Source organism: Camponotus floridanus, unplaced genomic scaffold (assembly GCF_003227725.1).
Source record: "Camponotus floridanus strain SB8 unplaced genomic scaffold, Cflo_v7.5 scaffold93, whole genome shotgun sequence".
Classification (NCBI taxonomy): Eukaryota; Metazoa; Arthropoda; class Insecta; order Hymenoptera; family Formicidae; genus Camponotus; species Camponotus floridanus.
Genome location: NW_020229864.1, coordinates 756617 through 766425, shown reverse-complemented (window position 1 = coordinate 766425; position 9809 = coordinate 756617). Strand labels below are relative to the sequence as shown.

At 24.6% G+C, this 9809-nt stretch overlaps 1 protein-coding gene across 10 annotated transcripts in view; it reads left to right on the top strand.

Annotated features, from left to right (window-relative positions):
- The first annotated feature begins 989 nt into the window (after window positions 1–989).
- The window catches only part of LOC105251161, a 175130-nt gene continuing 166310 nt past the window's right edge, over window positions 990–9809 (top strand). For 6 of the 10 annotated variants that reach the window (XM_025414986.1, XM_025414985.1, XM_025414995.1 and 3 more), the window contains exon 1: window positions 3117–3518. The gene's annotated coding sequence lies outside the window, so the exon portion shown is untranslated. Of the gene's footprint in view, window positions 1179–3116; window positions 3519–3686; window positions 3735–9809 lie in introns of those variants that run through there. The other 4 variants (XM_025414988.1, XM_025414989.1, XM_025414987.1 and 1 more) reach the window with 4 other exon arrangements.

Below are 9809 nucleotides of genomic sequence, written 5' to 3'. Positions count from 1 at the left end.
ACGAAAATAATCCGTTCATTACCTATTTAAAATGTAAAGTACAATATGCAAATATAAATTATAAATAAAACTTTTATATGAAATGATAGAATAATTTTTTGAAATATTCTATCATTTAGGGATTAAAGCATGTCCCTCAATTTCATAAACAGATATACCACGGACGTCCACTGAATATCCGAAGAACGTAAAACGAATCATTTGTGGATATCCTCAATATACTTAATGATCATCTTATGGATGTCCTTCGGATATTCGTTATATTTTATGTTATATTTTAAAAATCATTAACTTAAAAATCATTAACTTAACATAAAAGTAATTATTACAAATTATTAATATTTACAGAGTGATATATAAAAATAATATAAAAAAGTTAAAAAAATTACTTCAAATTTCACTTTAAGGGTCGGAACATGCGGCGTAACTTGCGTATTCTAGTACTTTTTAATTGAAGTTATCACAGTATAAGTATATAGACACAGTAATGTGTCACTTCGGTGTCGACACTTTGAGGTTGAATGGTGCTTATGCCAAGTCACATGACCCATCGCCATATTGGAAATTGTAACTTAGCGCGTAAATTAGAATTCTCTCTCATAAAATCCAAAGTTATTGTATAAGTGAATAAACAGAATGCAATTGTTAATCGCATTAAAATTTGTTTAGAACGAGATTATAGCTTTTTAAGTAATGTTAATACATATATTTAAGAGGTTAAATAAATCGCAAAAGCACAAGATGCATATTATACATATTTAAATATCAATTACCTTTAGACATTTTTATTTTTTCTGTGGTTAACACAAAATTTAAATTTTATCTTTATTACTTAATATTTTAATATCACAGCATAACGTGTACAGATAGCATGTGATACATACGTAGCCATATTGAAAATTGTACAATTGACGCATGCGCACTCAAAATTGCGAGAGTTCTTTAGAGAACAAAGAAGTGTCCCTACTGTATTTACTTATACTGTGAAATTATATCATTTTGAAAGTCGGCATTCACATGGGGCGTATTGTGCGGAATGCGTAACAAATGCAACCAATTGTAGATTAGATTTTCCGTTGTATACTTTAATGAAAATGCTAAGAAGATTTGCGATTGGTCTTCATAACCTACGCGTCTCGAAAAGTACGCATCATGAGGAACCGATACTCTGCATACAAGTATGTGTAAAGCGGAATGTATGTAATATTTATAAAGTTAAAAAGATTGAAGTATATATTTACTTCAATCTTTTTAACTTTAAAACAGTACATATGTTCTTGAGGGCACGTTAAGGATGATCGATGATACCAGTAGGCTTACTATTCAAAAAAATATTAATTAAATCTATTATTAATGCTAATTATGTTATAATAATTTAGATAAAATTAAAATTTAAAGTTAAAATTTGAATATTAATATTTACATATTTAGAAAGTAATTTAGAGGTTTTAACCCACAGAAAAGTATTTAATATATAATGGATCCTAACTTAGTATTAATAAAAAGTGGAAGAAGATTTGATCGTTATTCATACTTTATTAAAACTTTTTGACAATGCCTTTTCAACCTACACTATCCGTCTTGAATAATACTGAACGACACGCCCAGGTAGCACATATTCGTTTCACAAATGTTTCTTCGAAACGTTTTATAACCGACTTTTGAAAACGTTTTTGATTGATTAAAATGTCCACTTGAAGAACGTTAAGGGATACATTTCTTTTCTGTTAAAAAAAAAAACGTTTCAAAAATGTTTAAAATACGTTTAAAATACGTTTTTTCCTTTTATTCGTCAAACGTTTGTTTTTTATGGAATTAAAATAATGCATTCATACATACTCTTTAAAATGAATCAGTATATTATTACTGAAAACAGTAAACAGAGTTACTGATACAGCAGTTATAAGTTATTATAGCACTGTAAATTGATAATATTTTACTGAAAGAATTAATAATATTGACTGTTTTAATCAATAATATTAATTTACCTATCTTGTATAAAATTAAACATTTTATTTATATTTACATGCATATTAGAACATGAATGTTAAATAGATGATGATTTATTTTACATCTTTAATATATAATGAAAAGATCATTTTCGTTTATTCGCTGGACATGTCCGACTTATAAAATCGATTTAATATCTGAAATTTGAAATTAATAAAAATTAGTTTCTATTTTGTCTATGGAAACGTAAAATATACGTTTCCTTAACTATGGTTTTAAAAGCATTTCTATAGAAACGTTTTTTAATTAATTCTTTACAGTTAAAAAATATTGGATACATTTAAGAAACGTATATAAAACGACTGTATGCTTCCTGGGCGCTTACTAATACACACGCTTACTAATACATCAGCGTTTCTTCCGCCAAAAATTGGATTTGGCATAACGACAATAGCATAAAGAACGTAAGACAACTAGACGGAAGCTGATACTTAAATGAAACGATGTGATTGGTCGGCGCAAGTTACGCTTACGCAAGTTACGCCGCATGTGACGGCACCCTAAAAACAAATATTTCGATAGAAATATACGTTCTAGAGGAAAATTTTATAAACACTTATGAGTTTAATTTTATCTGCTCTATATGTTTACGAGAGATTGCCTATTTTCATCAAAATACCTATAATGTACATATCTCAAAATATTTATAAATATTTATAATATACATGTGACGAATAGAAAAGAAAAATACTCTAAAGTTTAAAATACTCTAAATTGGCAGATTTTAGAGTGAAAAAATTAAATTAAGAAAAGATAAGATTTTTTGATACTTTTCTTTCTGCTTACTTTTTATACTAATATTTTATATAAAAATTATTATTCTATAATTATATTTGTATATGTATGCTTCGGATAATATAAAAATTTCATTTATTTTTACAAATAAATTATTAATTAGTTTATAAATAAAATGGGCTAAAAATGTTTTTAATTAATGAATATTTTTTTTATACTTAATGTGTAAAACATTTTAGATTATTTTTAAAAATATCCGAGCAGAAAAGGTCTAACAGCATCTTTTTTCTCGTAAAACATAAATTTAATACTTTATTAAAGCTGCGTTCAATGCGCATGCGTGGAAAAACGTCTTTGAGAAGAACACTATGTTTGTTCCGTAACTCCGGTCGACATTTAATCGGAGTTTGGTCGAAGCGGCCTTCAGATCGAGTCCCATATATCGTAGACCCAAAACCCTAAGTCCCGCAATACGCTGAGATTTTTTTTGTGGTATCGTAAGCAAATTATAGTAAATTACTAGAAATACTGCCTGCTGTTGAGTGTATTTCTAGTAATTTACTAGCACATGTGATCTAACAAGAACGGCATAATATCAGAGAAGTCGTCACTTATAATAAAGTTTACTACCGTGCTTTTGATCAGTCCAGTGCGGTTTGGTGTAATGAGTGCAGTGCGTTGAATGTCAAACGGTGAATGTGAGTGATTATAACTTAGCGCAGTTAAGACGAGCAGTAGCGGATATGGTCATGTTGGTCGTATATTGCATTTAGGTAGTGTGATTACATATTTGTAGTATATTTTCTTTTTAGATTGAGCATAACATATCTTATGTACAAATTAATTGAGGAGTTTATTTTTAAGTGATTAGTGTGTACTTTTTTATGTTTTCTTCTTTTTTACTTGTTTTCATTAGTGCTGAGAAAATGTGATTTTTGCAGATAAAAAATGATTTTATTTCTCTTCGCATCAAACTGTCACGTTATATGGTATGATTCTATTGAATTGTATTTTATTATCTTATTCCACACACACATACACACACACACACACATATTTTAAGCGCTAGTTCTTAGATGTATCGATCGGCTTCGTCTCTCTCCCTCTCTCTCTCCCTCTCTCTCACATTCTCACTCCTTCTCTCTCTCTCTCTCTCTCTCTCTCTCTCTCTCTCTCTCTCTCTCTCTCTCTATTCCTCAAACGTATGCAATCAGCTTACGTCAACTATTTGTAATTTCTATTATTTTTCCTGAAATATGATATACATATATTTAAAATCAATAGTTTAAAACATAAATTTATATAAAAATTATTTTTTTATTTATGTAACAAAAAAATACGCTACTCTGATCTCAATTTTATTTTGTATTAAAATTTTATATTTTTCCTATAAAAATTACAGTTGAAAATAGTATTGGGACGAATACTATTTTCTCACTTACTGTTAATAATAATTTCTGTTAACTAAATTCTTTTTTCCATTTTTTAAGATTATAAATTAAAAAGATTTGAAATCATGTTAAGAATAAAATATAATTGTATAATTTATTGTATAATTTAAATCTCATCCTAAGATTATAAGAAAATTTTACAAAAATATCAAGGGATTTTATAATTAATACTTCAAAATTATGATTAATAACTATATTTATTATCTTATTTTTGCCGAATTGTATTGCTTTGTCTTTGTTGATGGTTATATTAACATTTTGATTTTATTAACATTTTTATAACATCTTTACTATATTTTTTGCAATTTTTACATTATTTTTTCTAGAACATCAGAAATTGATTATAAACATGTACACATTTATACTTATTGTTAGTGGTTAAACCTTATTCCTTAATCTAATCGCAAAAGTGTATTACATTATGTGTATTACAATACATAACAAAAAGGCAGATAAATAGATAAATAAATCATATATACATATATATGTATGCATATATGTATGTATGTATGTACGTACGTACGTATATATGTATGTATGTATGTATGTATGTATGTGTGTGTGTGTGTGTGTGTGTGTGTGTGTGTGTGTGTGTGTGTGTGTGTGTGTGTGTGTGTGTATGTATGTATGTACGTACGTACGTACGTATGTATGTATGTATGTATGTATGTATGTATGTATGTATGTATGTATGTATATATGCATGTATGTATGTATGTAGATATATGTGTTTATGGAAAAAGAGAGAGAAAGAAAAAAATTAAAAAAAAAAAGGAAGAAAAAGCAGAAAGAGAAAGAAAGAGTGCTATTTCATATTGCTATCTCAAAGTAAATTAGGATCTGGCATATTTAATAGATATGATTATACGAAACTAGAGAATAAAACATATACATCATAAACATACAAATTATATGTTAAATGTTACGACTTGCAATAAAAAGATTGTAAGAATAATTTAATGAAAAACAGAAAACTATTTAATAATATAACAATAAATTAAATTGATTGTATTTATTTTAAACGAACTTGTAATGTTTTAAGCCAGAAAAACAGACGAAGAGAAAAAAAGAGAAAAAAAGAAAATCACATAATATTATTTTGACAAATTTTAAAATAATTAATATTTAAAATTAAATTAATTTTAAATATTTTAAAATTAAATTAATTCATTAGACTGATGTGAAAGACTTATCTGAAAAAAATTAAAAAATGAAATTGTATATAAGAGAAGGATATATATTTTTTAATATATTACAAATATATTTTTATAGTACATTATAGTATATTATAATATTTTTCAGCAAAAAAAGATTTCATATAATATAAGAATTTGATTTCTCTAAATTAAAAGTTTATTATTATACAGAACGAAAGATATTTAACCTTATGATTTATTATCTTTATTAAGCGTTCAATTGCCTAAAAATGTTTTTAACAAAGTTTCATAATTTCAGGGAAAAATATAATGCATATAACAAAACTTTAATAACATGTTTTTTTAACAATAAGTTAACATTTTTCTTTTCTATTTTTCTTATGTAAGAAAAAGTAAAATCATATATTTTTTTATATAAATCAATTTTCCTTATTAACATCAAGTGTTAAAATAGAATAAAAAAAATAGTTTTCATGAAATATTTTATAATTTATTTAGATATCTTGTGATATTGTGATATTGTGATATAAAATATATGATAATTTTGTGAAGTACTTATATGATTATATATATATATATATATATATATATATATATATATATATATTTATTAACCAAGATTTTTACAAAAAGAATCAGAACTGAATTAATTCTGAATTAATAATTATATAAAGAGATAATTATACTTAAAAAATATGCAATTAAATTTTGCAAGTGCAATATCGTATTCCAATAAAAATGAATTCATGAATTGATTCTATTAATTATTCTATGGAGAATTTGCTATAATAAAATTTGTTATATTTGATTTGAAAATAAAATTATGAATTGATTCTACAAAATAAATTATATAAAATATAATATAAACTGTTGATTTTTTGATAATTCTATTTTAATATTTTTTAATGTAAAAATAATCATTCTATATATAAAAATATTAAGCTAGAATTATTAAAAAAGAATTATTAAAAAAAAATTTAATAATTCGAGCTTAATATTTTTATGGAATGATTATTTATTAAAACATTTGAAATTTTATTTTAATATGTGGTGACATTAATGCGTAAAATTTTATGATCTACTGAGATATTTACTACTAAAAAATTTGTAATTTATAAAATTTTTATGAACTACTGTATTTTATAAAACATTTTTGTATACAACATATCAAAATAAGTGAAACAAAAAATAAAATTTTAAAAATCAATAACATTAACAAATCATTATTATGTAAATATTATTTTATGTAACAATTTTTTGTTATTTTTATTAATTTTTAAATTGTATGCTATTAAAAGTTTATCACTAAATATTATTTGTAAAGGCGAGACAAGAGACAAGATTTGTAATAAAACAGTATGTTATTGACGAAATCTGACAAGAATAATAGTGTGTTTTCAGATATAGAATAAATATTTTGAATAGTATTTGTAAAAATAATTTTATTTTATTAATGAACAATCGAAAAATCGACGGATATCGAAAAAAATCGATAACAAAAGTAACAGTAAAATAACATTCATCATAATTTTATTTCTACATATACAATAATAAATTTCTAACTCAATAACAAATTTGAGTGGATTTATTACGTATGATTTTTCTTATTGAATCTTTATTCTATCTTTAGAATACATTTTTAAGTTTGTTAATTTTCTTGTAAAACATCTGTTTTATTTTTATTAATCGAAAATAATTTTCAAGTTGCGTCTAAAATATAAATATTTGCATCTAGAAAGAAATTTTTTCAAAATATAATTGAGTTAAACATACATTATCCAGGTACATCACGTCATTACTGTTTCTAAATTAACTTTACTCAATTATCAGAAATCGATAACTTTATTTAAAATAGGACACACACACACACAAGAAAAATGACTTTTTATATCGAATGTGATGATTTGATTAAATCCCCACAACATTTTGCTTTAAACTGCAAGTTATTAAAATATTAAATTTTTTTAAATTAAAATATTACGTTATTATCAATTAAATTATCTCTATATAATTATAATATATTAACTAGACAACCATATGACTATACGATATACAACCAATATTTTATATTTTGCCCAAGTAAAATAGATGTCTAAGCAAAATTGAGTAAAATTGATTAGCTTTTTTAAAAATGCGTCTTCAACATTTTTAAAAATAATTAATTGTTACAGTTGTGTGCAAGAGAGAAAAAGAGAAAATGAGAAGTAAAAAAGGAAATAACAAAGAGAATATTGTATTTTGTCTCTTTGAAGTTAAAAGAAAAAGCGAATATTCAAAGCAAATTTCCCCTTTACAGTTAATATTTATTAATAATATCTCTTATATATTTGTTCACTATCTCACATGTGTATGTGTGTGTGTGAACGTATACATAATTATGAATGAATGGAATAATTAGTCTAATTTCTATAAGTCTACTTTGCTTTTAATTTATTTTGAGAAAAAATATATATATAAATCAAATCAAATGAAATTTTTTAAATACATACATACAAGCTGCGAGTTATGCTATTGGACGTTTAACATAATATCGCTGTACAATTGTATATTAAAAGAAAAATTATTTAATTGAAAGTGATTTACAAAGATAAAAATCAAAGAATTAATGAAAACAAAGCAAGAAAACCACCGGCGTTGATAGTCGCGACGCGAATCACAAAAAAAATAATAAATTAATAGTGTATTACAATTTAAAGCATAATAATTAAGCGAATTTAAAGCATAATTGTTCAAGCGAAAGAAGGAATACAAAGTCGCAAAAATGTACACTCACCACAGGCATCACCACAGCCTGTCTCAATTTTATATTTGCGAATCATTTATTTATTATGTATATCTTAATTCGATTGTAAATTTTGATTTTTATTTCGATTCGACTGTAATTACTTATACGTTAGCAACTTTTTGACGACTCCGAATTTGACATTGCGTCTGCGTTTCTTTGTAATGAGAATTTTTTAAATTATTGTGTTTCTTTCAACAGTATTGAAAATGATTCAGAGAGGATCGAAACGTTTGCGATCAATTTTTGTATTATTTTTGCAACTTTGTATTCCTTCTTTCGCTTGAACATTATTATGCTTTAAATTATAATACACTATTAATTTATTATATTTTTTGTGATTCGCGTCGAACTTCAACGCAGTTTTTTTGACTGCATATTAATATGAACATCGAAATAATTTCATCAATTTAATTTTATTTGAGTTGCCGTTTATATAAAATAATTTTTTTTCTTGCGTTTACGATGTTATTTTTGTAGCAAATTAATTGTGTTTCTAGACTCTTTCTAAATTAATTTTAGACTATTTCGGATTACTTATTTTTTAACCATTAAAACCGATAGGAGACTTATTATATATAAAGCTTGAAAACAATTTTTTTTTAAATCATTGAAAGTTAAAACGCAAAATATTTGTTTTTAGTTCTTTTATGTATTTAAATTAGCATTTATAATTTTTTAATTTTTCGCTGTAATATTAATTTTCTTTTGTCTTAATTTATGAAGTTGATATAAAAAGTAAATAGAAATGTGTGGCAATTAAGAAGAATTTAAAAAAATAATTAATTTGTCCTTAATTATTGCGCTTAACTCTCATTAATGTATTTCCTATTTGAACTTTATTTTGATAATCAATTTTGATGCCGCTGTGATTAAAGTCGTATTTTCTGTTTCAATACGATTTTAATCACAGCAGCATCAAAAGTGATTATCAGCAGCCTCTTGTTTAAAACAGTACTTTAATTCATTAGAATAATAATCATAATTAATATTTTTTATTTAAGTAACATTAAAAGTAATTTGTATATGTTATTTGTAATAGAATGAGAAATTTATTCGCAAATGATGCATTTGAAAATCTGATGAATTGATTAAATTATTGAAATAATACTATTATTGAAATTATTAAAATAACTTAGAATATTAGCTACTTCGATAAATCATTTTCCAACGAGTATTTGAACTTTCACCACACCCTTCCTTCTAATCTGACCTAGAATCTAAAAGGTAGGCGCGGCGTCCTTAGATGATTCTTTTTGGACTATAAATCGTCTATAATAATAGAAAAGAATGATCCAATTAAAAGATTAGTCTATTACAATTTAATGAATCGTTTTGTGTCATGAAATTTGTTTTTCTTATCTATAAAATGTGTTTACAATTTCAAAAATGAAAAGTCGAAATTATTTTGCGCTAAATAAAGTATATTGCTTAATGATATTATAATATAAACACATATACACTGTCCTTTATGCAAATTTTCTTATCTTAGAACATTTAATTTTCTTTTTCTTTAATATAATTGGAGTTTTCCTTAACTTTAAAATGCTTATGAGATCCTCCTTTTTTCAAAAAAGAAAAGATTAATTCTTTCAACGTTCATGTTAACGTGCGGAATACGCACTGTATCGCGATCTCATTGCCAAATATGGCTAGCCGCGGTATTCTTAGCAC